The following is an 8,651-nucleotide window of genomic DNA, read 5'->3' as shown; positions in this document are numbered from 1 at the left end:
GTGAAATAAAGTAGACTAACTCAACAACATTGACGTTAATGATGACACTTGCAGTTTAAAAGCAGAATCACTGAAGATAAGAGGAATAATACGAACAAAAAAAAAAAATATTTCTTTCATATTGTTTATGGTGGTTTTAAGTCACCATTATGATTCTGACTGCAATGACATACCTATTATTAATCAGTGACTGACAGCTGGGTTTTGACACGAGTTCTTTATCAAGAGCTCTTTATTAGCAATAGCACTTCTCATAACTCCTGTTATTGAACAAACTGCTTATGATTATGCTGTTATTTGGGATTTTTCTTTGTTTTCATGTCTCTGAATGTTTTAGTTTTGCAATGTACACAAGCTCTTTTTTAACTGATGCTTGTCCCCAAACACTGCTTGCATACATACAACTGGCCTACTCACACTCAACTCTGCAAGACCATGCTGGTGAATCAGCTTCACCAGCTCCATTTTGCTTCAGAAAAGTCCACCAGCTAGACCAGCATTATAGCAGCACTAACTTGCACTATACCATCACTAACCAGCATGAACTAGAATTCATGGTTTATGCTGCATTTTTCAGCAGGGTCAAGTTAATTCTGAAAAAAAGGACATACAGTAAGTTTAAACAATTTGTAAAAGCTATTCAAATCAGCGGTTGATAAATCCTTACAGAATGCAAATGGTCAGCTTGATCTATTTCTGTGGTTTCTGCTGGGTGTTTCACTAGAGTCCAATCAGAGACTGGACAGAGATCTGCTGAAACATACAGTGAACGGCTCAGAGACCATCAAACGAATTTGGGACTTGGGCTTGGGACATTGTTTGTGTTGCATTAGGTTTGAGTTTGTTTTGATGTGGATAAATCTGTAAAAGACACCCTTGCATTTTCCTGTGTACAGCCAATCCGTATATTTTGTGAAACAATGTCATCACTCCACGTCTCGTACCTAGTCAGACACCGCTACGTCATGTAACAGCAACAACAACATGACAAACACTGAACGACTGTCTTTTTAATAACTAACATTAACAAAGATTAATAAATGTATTGTTCCATGTTTGTTTTCTTGTTGTTGTGTTGAGTTTGTATATAGCGCGCAAGGTATGTGCATGCTCCAGGTCTTCTTCTCTGTTTTTAGTGTATCTCTGTGGCAGAATTACAGCACCACATACTGATCTGGCATGTATCCCAGCTAACAAATTTATGTTCTGAGAACGTTTTTGTAACGTTCTGTTTTGGTTGTGGGAACGTTATTTGGAATGTTCCAAAAATGTGGAAATGTCCAGTTTGTTTAACGTTGCTAGAACATTATTTGATGGTTAGCATAACGTTCCTACAACGTTCTTGCAACCTAAATTTCACTACAAATATAACGTTATATGAACGTTTATTTGGAACATTCCAAGAACGTTAAAATGTCCAGTTTGCTTAACGTTCCTACAACGTTATTTTTTTGTTAGCATAATGTTCCTACAACGTTCTTGCAACCTAAATTTCACTAAAAATATAACGTTCTATGAGCGTTTATTTGGAACATTCAAAACGTTAAAATGTCCAGTTTGCTTAACGTTCTTAGAACATTTTATGGTTAGCATAACGTTCCTGCAACCTAAATTTAATTTAAAAATATAACGTTCTATGAACTTTTATTTGAAACATTCCAAAACGTTAAAATGTCCAGTTTGCTTAACGTTGCTAGAACGTTATTTTATGGTTAGCATAACTTTCCTGCAATGTTCTTGCAACCTAATTTTCATTAAAAATATAATGTTCTATTAACGTTTATTTGGAACATTCCAAGAACGTCAAAATGTCTAGTTTGCCTAACGTTGCTAGAACATTATTTTATGGTTAGCATAACGTTCCTACAACGTTCTTGCAACCTAAATTTCATTTAAAAATATAACGTTCTATGAACGTTTATTTGGAACATTCCAAGAACGTTAAAATGTCCAGTTTGCTTAACGTTCCTACAACGTTATTTTTGGTTAGCATAACGTTCCTACAACGTTCTTGCAACCTAAATTTCACAAAAAATATAACATTCTATAAATGTTTATTTGGAACATTCAAGAACGTTAAAATGTCCAGTTTGCTTAACGTTCCTACAACGTTATTTTTTTGTTAGCATAATGTTCCTACAACGTTCTTGCAACCTAAATTTCACTAAAAATATAACGTTCTATGAACGTTTATTTGGAACATTCAAAGAACGTTAAAATGTCCAGTTTGCTTAACGTTCCTAGAGCGTTATTTTATGGTTGGCATAACGTTCCTGCAACGTTCTTGCAACCTACATTTCATTTAAAAATATAACGTTCTATGAGCGTTTATTTGGAACATTCAAAACGTTAAAATGTCCAGTTTGCTTAACGTTCTTAGAACATTTTATGGTTAGCATAACGTTCCTGCAACCTAAATTTAATTTAAAAATATAACGTTCTATGAACTTTTATTTGAAACATTCCAAAACGTTAAAATGTCCAGTTTGCTTAACGTTGCTAGAACGTTATTTTATGGTTAGCATAACTTTCCTGCAATGTTCTTGCAACCTAATTTTCATTAAAAATATAATGTTCTATTAACGTTTATTTGGAACATTCCAAGAACGTCAAAATGTCTAGTTTGCCTAACGTTGCTAGAACATTATTTTATGGTTAGCATAATGTTCCTACAACTTTATTTCCACCTACATTTTCTTAAAAATACAACACCCTAAAAACATTTGGAACATTACAAAGTTTAGTTTAATAAAATGTTATTTTAAGATTAGCAGTATTGCAACATTCGCTTTCAACATCATTTTTATTAACACAACCTTCCAGATACGAGCAAGTATATAATTACATGTGCATTTCAACAGGTATCTGAATTATTAAAGATAATCAATTTCAAAAAGTTAATTAACACATTAAACAAATTGGTGAAATTTGCATATCATGTAAAATAATAATAATAATAATAATAATATGTAGTTTAATATTTATGACAATGAACTATAACTTCACAGCTAAATATAAACTATGAAATTAACATTTAATAATTGAGAACTTCTATATGAATTTGAGTGTGGGGTGTGGGTGCTGAAAAACTGTGGTCCATGTCCCGTCTCTCCACGCTCCATCTATAAAGTAAACAGATTGGCTGATGTTACAAAGTGATATTACAAAATGCCTATAAAATAATTAGTGTGGCTATGCCAAAAAAATTATTAGGATCTGTGCTGCGAGTTCTACAAATATTACATTACTCAAGAGTCAAAGGTAGTTTCATTTGACTTGGCATATGTTACTTTCAATGACAAGCTACTAGCAGCATTAAGAAAAACGTCTTCTGAAGCATCATTAGATTAAGAAAAATATAAACATTCAAATAATACATTTTCATCATGTCACTTCCGAAAAACAATTTTTAGGTCAACATAAATTGACCTAATTTATTCATCTTGATAGGTATACACATGCACACTACTGGAAATACATCATAATAGGGTAGTTAAGTCAACTGCAATTTCCATTTTATACCAATTTGAAACAGGAAAAATCCCTTCAACATTTAACATTTAGAAGTCATCAATAAAGTTATTAAATGGCAAAAGTTGCCTTGTTACATGTTATTAGCTAATAAACTGTTACATGAACTCAGTTAAGGAAGGAAACTCAGAGATAAAACAGGTAAGATTAATAGGTTCTAGTAGGTGTTTCTGGGTAGGGATGCTAGCATTGACCCATTAACTGACAGTAAGAATTTTCGCTATTAACACATCAGTTAAATTGTTAAGGAATAATTTGTAATGTTTTCCTTTAAAAAAAATGCTGCATGGATTAAAAACTGCATTGTCAAAATGGCATTGAGAGCAAAAAACAAGTTACACTCAAGTTGTTAGTTAATCCTTTAAATTTTACAGGTATTCAGAAACAAGATAAATAACAGAAGGTATAAGTAGCTTTTTATTATGTGTCAAAGCCTAAACTATAAACTTTTAGAAGCTTGAAAATAAAGACTTCCAATGGAAAGACAAAATGATGAATGAAAATCAAAAATAAAAACATTTGTTTGAAGATGAATGAAATTCATTCAAAATGAATTTGGAACAACATGAGGGTGAGCAAACCATGACAGATTATTATTATTTTTTTAACTATACTGATCTCAGTTAAAATTTTTAAATGTTGCCAAGTAAATATAAAGTTGTCCTGACATGTGTCCTACCTTGTGTATCTTGAAACAATCTGCAGAGACTACTTTTCAGATAGTAGTAGATCTGCCAGGATCATAACTTGAATGGCTGATGCCATTATTGTCCCTGAAGACAAAACACAAAATTAGAGAAATTTAACTCACAATTAAGCAACATTTATGGACAGCTTATTTTTATGAATCATAAGACAATTTTTAACCACTACAAACTTAGCATTAGCAATTACCTGACATCTTTATAAGAAAACAAAGCAACTTTAGGATAAGGGAAAGTAGAAGTTTTTTTTCCCCCATCTATATTAGTTAAGTATATAAATGTATAACTATAATCAGAACTTAAGACTTCACTGGTATTCTTCTGAAGCAACACAAAATACCAAAAGACTTCAACGGAATGACAAACTGAAATTTAAGATGTTATTCACTCTGCCAATTCACTCTGCATCAAACTGGTGGCACCCTACATTACATCAAACATGACTGGTCTTTAGATGTCATTCTTGTGGGATGTTAGTTTGTTATTTTTCATCTGTATTGTGTAACGTTATTCACAATTTGATCTTTAGGTTTAAATTTCAATCTAATATTCACAAAACAAAAGTATACTATTGCTTCAGAAGACTTAACATTTGTGCTGCTGGTCATTTCTGGTCATCATTACATCTGCATTAATAGCAATTCATCAAAATATAAAAACTGAAGAACGATGAATTTAAATAACTGTTTATAAGGTGACAAATTACATCTTGTACAACACTAAAGCCCATCAATTTGTTTAATGTGAATTCTACTTACTTTATTTTAGGCTCATATTAGTATCAGCCGTCTTGTTGCAAATGACATCACACCACCCCTCGCTGCCTTTCTGAAAAGATTGATTTCAAAAGCATGACAACAATTTGTTAGTATGAATTTTAAGAAAGACAGTGAGGAGCAAATAACTGTGTAAAATGTTAACTAAAGTTAACAAAACAGTCATTATAAATGCTCCTCAGCCCCTTTGTTCACTGCGTTCATGGATTTAGAAAACTTGATCAGCATCACATGGATATTCTAGATGAAACTGACAAAGCGGATAATAATGATTAACTAAAAGTTTAAAGGCATTGTAATACAGAGAATATGTCTTTGCTTTACCTCTCTTGAGAACTGTGGCGAGTGACGGTTACAGATGACGACATCCTGTCAGCTGTCTCTCCAGTTTAAAAATACAATTCGCGGGACTCGTTTGTCTGTGTCCAGCTGTGAGAAACCACACACACACACACACACACACACCTTAATTTATCACTGACAAACTGTTGTGTATAACACTGCATATTTAACACTTGCCGTTGATAACTTTGATGTGGTTGTCCTTGCTTCTTTGCTAGCTAACATTACAATGATAACTGAGCTGGTTAATCTTCAGATAAAATTGACAAAACACAAAATAACGTTCAAAAGTGCTTTAAATAGGAATAAAAAAGTGAATGCTTACCTGTTATTTTCCGTGACGGCGTCGCGAGCCGTCCGGCTGTGATCCAGTGACTGTGAGCTGTGGGGGAGGGGCGGATGTGACTGACTGAAAAATGCGCGCGGTTTTTGAAAAACACCGGATAATATTTTGTCTCGAGTAAAATTAATTTCTTTAAAAGGATTGATCTATGCTTAATATGAAACAGATTTATGTATTTATTGTATTATCTTTAGTTATGAAGGCTATTTAATTAATATTGAAAGAGATAAAGCAAACGTGATTTCTAGAAAAACAATGTTAGAAATCATGAATTAAGCAAATTTTTCTTTAAAATATTTTGTGGTCAGCCATTTAGACATAATAACCAGATGGTAGATTAAATTAATTTATACTTATTTAGATTGAGTTCCCCTTAACCTAATTAGATTTTGAGTTCACATCACATATATATTGAGTTGAAATAACTTTTTTTGTTAAATTAACTAATTTAATTTAGCAAATGCCACTGATTTACAGTGTATGACATTTCACTATAGGCCTATGACTTCAAAAAGTTATAAAAGATATATAATTAATAATGATAAAGTATATAATTATAAAAGATTCAGTGACTTTGCCACATCCTAATCGAGGTTGTAGTTTCATATTTAAATACATTTTATTTTTCTATCATATTCTGTTCTATTCTTGTTTTATATAGCCTATAAGTGTTTTTTTTTTTCTAAAGATGTTTCTCCCAACATTATGGTAATGTTAATAAAGTAGCCTGAAATCATAAGGACATGAATACTGTTCTCAGAATGTTTTGATAACAACATAATAACATTTAGCAATTAATTATTAATTTAGAAATTATATTACATTACAATAACGTTCTAAGAATGTTGTTCTAAAAATGTTTTCTCTCAACATTATGAGAACGTTCATTAAGTACAAATAACGTCCTAAAGGCGTTCCAAGAACGTTGTTCTAAGAACGCTTTTCTATCAGAGTTATAAGAACATTCATCAAGTAAAAATGACGTCTAAAGGCGTTCCAAGAACGTTGTTCTAAGAACGTTTTCTATCAGAGTTATAAGAACATTCATCAAGTACAAATGACGTCCTAAAGACGCGTTCCAAGAACGTTGTTCTAAGAACGTTTTCTATCAGAGTTATAAGAACATTCATCAAGTACAAATAACGTCCTAAACACGTTCCAAGAACGTTGTTCTAAGAACGTTTTCTATCAGAGTTATAAGAACATTCATCAAGTACAAATAACGTCCTAAACACGTTCCAAGAACGTTGTTCTAAGAACGCTTTTCTATCAGAGTTATAAGAACATTCATCAAGTACAAATAACGTCCTAAACACGTTCCAAGAACGTTGTTGTAAGAACGTTTTCTATCAGAGTTATAAGAACATTCATCAAGTACAAATAACGTCCTAAAGGCGTTCCAAGAACGCTGATTTTAGAACGTTTTCTATCAACATTATGAGAACGTTCATTAAGTACAAATAACGTCCTAAACACGTTCCAAGAACATTGTTCTAAGAACGTTTTCTATCAGCGTCATAAGAACATTCATCAAGTACAAATCACATCCTAAAGAGGCGTTCCAAGAACGTTGTTCTAATAACGTTTTCTATCAGAGTTATAAGAACATTCATCAAGTACAAATAACGTCCTAAAGGCGTTCCAAGAACGCTGATTTTAGAACGTTTTCTATCAACATTATGAGAACGTTCATTAAGTACAAATAACGTCCTAAACACGTTCCAAGAACATTGTTCTAAGAACGCGTTTTCTATCAGCGTCATAAGAACATTCATCAAGTACAAATCACATCCTAAAGACGTTCCAAGAACGTTGTTCTAAGAACGTTTTCTATCAACGTTACAAGAACGTTCATCAAGTACAAATGACGTCCTAAAGACGCGTTCCAAGAACGTTGTTCTAAGAACATTTTCTATCAGAGTTATAAGAACATTCATCAAGTACAAATAACGTCCTAAAGACGCGTTCCAAGAACGCTGATTTTAGAACGTTTTCTATCAACATTATGAGAACGTTCATTAAGTACAAATAACGTCCTAAACACGTTCCAAGAACATTGTTCTAAGAACGTTTTCTATCAGAGTTATAAGAACATTCATCAAGTACAAATAACGCCCCTAAAGACGTTCCAAGAACGCTGATTTTAGAACGTTTTCTATCAACATTATGAGAACGTTCATTAAGTACAAATAACGTCTAAACACGTTCCAAGAACATTGTTCTAAGAACGTTTTCTATCAGCGTCATAAGAACATTCATCAAGTACAAATCACATCCTAAAGACGTTCCAAGAACGCTGATTTTAGAACGTTTTCTATCAACATTATGAGAACGTTCATTAAGTACAAATAACGTCCTAAACACGTTCCAAGAACATTGTTCTAAGAACGTTTTCTATCAGCGTCATAAGAACATTCATCAAGTACAAATCACATCCTAAAGACGTTCCAAGAACGTTGTTCTTATAACGTTTTCTATCAGAGTTATAAGAACATTCATCAAGTACAAATCACATCCTAAAGACGTTCCAAGAACGTTGTTCTAAGAACGTTTTCTATCAACGTTACAAGAACGTTCATCAAGTACAAATGACGTCCTAAAGACGTTCCAAGAACGTTGTTCTAAGAACATTTTCTATCAGAGTTATAAGAACATTCATCAAGTACAAATAACGTCCTAAAGACGTTCCAAGAACGCTGATTTTAGAACGTTTTCTATCAACATTATGAGAACGTTCATTAAGTACAAATAACGTCCTAAACACGTTCCAAGAACATTGTTCTAAGAACGTTTTCTATCAGAGTTATAAGAACATTCATCAAGTACAAATAACGTCCTAAAGACGTTCCAAGAACGCTGATTTTAGAACGTTTTCTATCAGCATTATGAGAACGTTCATTAAGTACAAATAACGTCCTAAACACGTTCCAAGAACATTGTTCTAAGAACGTTTTC

At 32.6% G+C, this 8,651-nt stretch overlaps 1 long non-coding RNA gene across 1 annotated transcript; it reads right to left on the bottom strand.

Annotated features, from left to right (window-relative positions):
* Positions 1-2,784: 2,784 nt before the first annotated feature.
* LOC131545977 (uncharacterized) lies at positions 2,785-5,992 on the bottom strand. Its single transcript, XR_009272556.1, has 5 exons — positions 5,679-5,992; positions 5,336-5,440; positions 4,994-5,063; positions 4,211-4,304; positions 2,785-3,122 (listed from the first exon to the last, which is right to left on the bottom strand). It is a non-coding gene; the product is annotated as an uncharacterized LOC131545977 (long non-coding RNA).
* Positions 5,993-8,651: the final 2,659 nt, after the last annotated feature.

Source organism: Onychostoma macrolepis, chromosome 08 (genome assembly GCF_012432095.1).
Source record: "Onychostoma macrolepis isolate SWU-2019 chromosome 08, ASM1243209v1, whole genome shotgun sequence".
NCBI lineage: Eukaryota > Metazoa > Chordata > Actinopteri > Cypriniformes > Cyprinidae > Onychostoma > Onychostoma macrolepis.
Note: the sequence above shows the minus strand (reverse complement) of the source record. Positions and strands in the feature narration are given on the sequence as shown.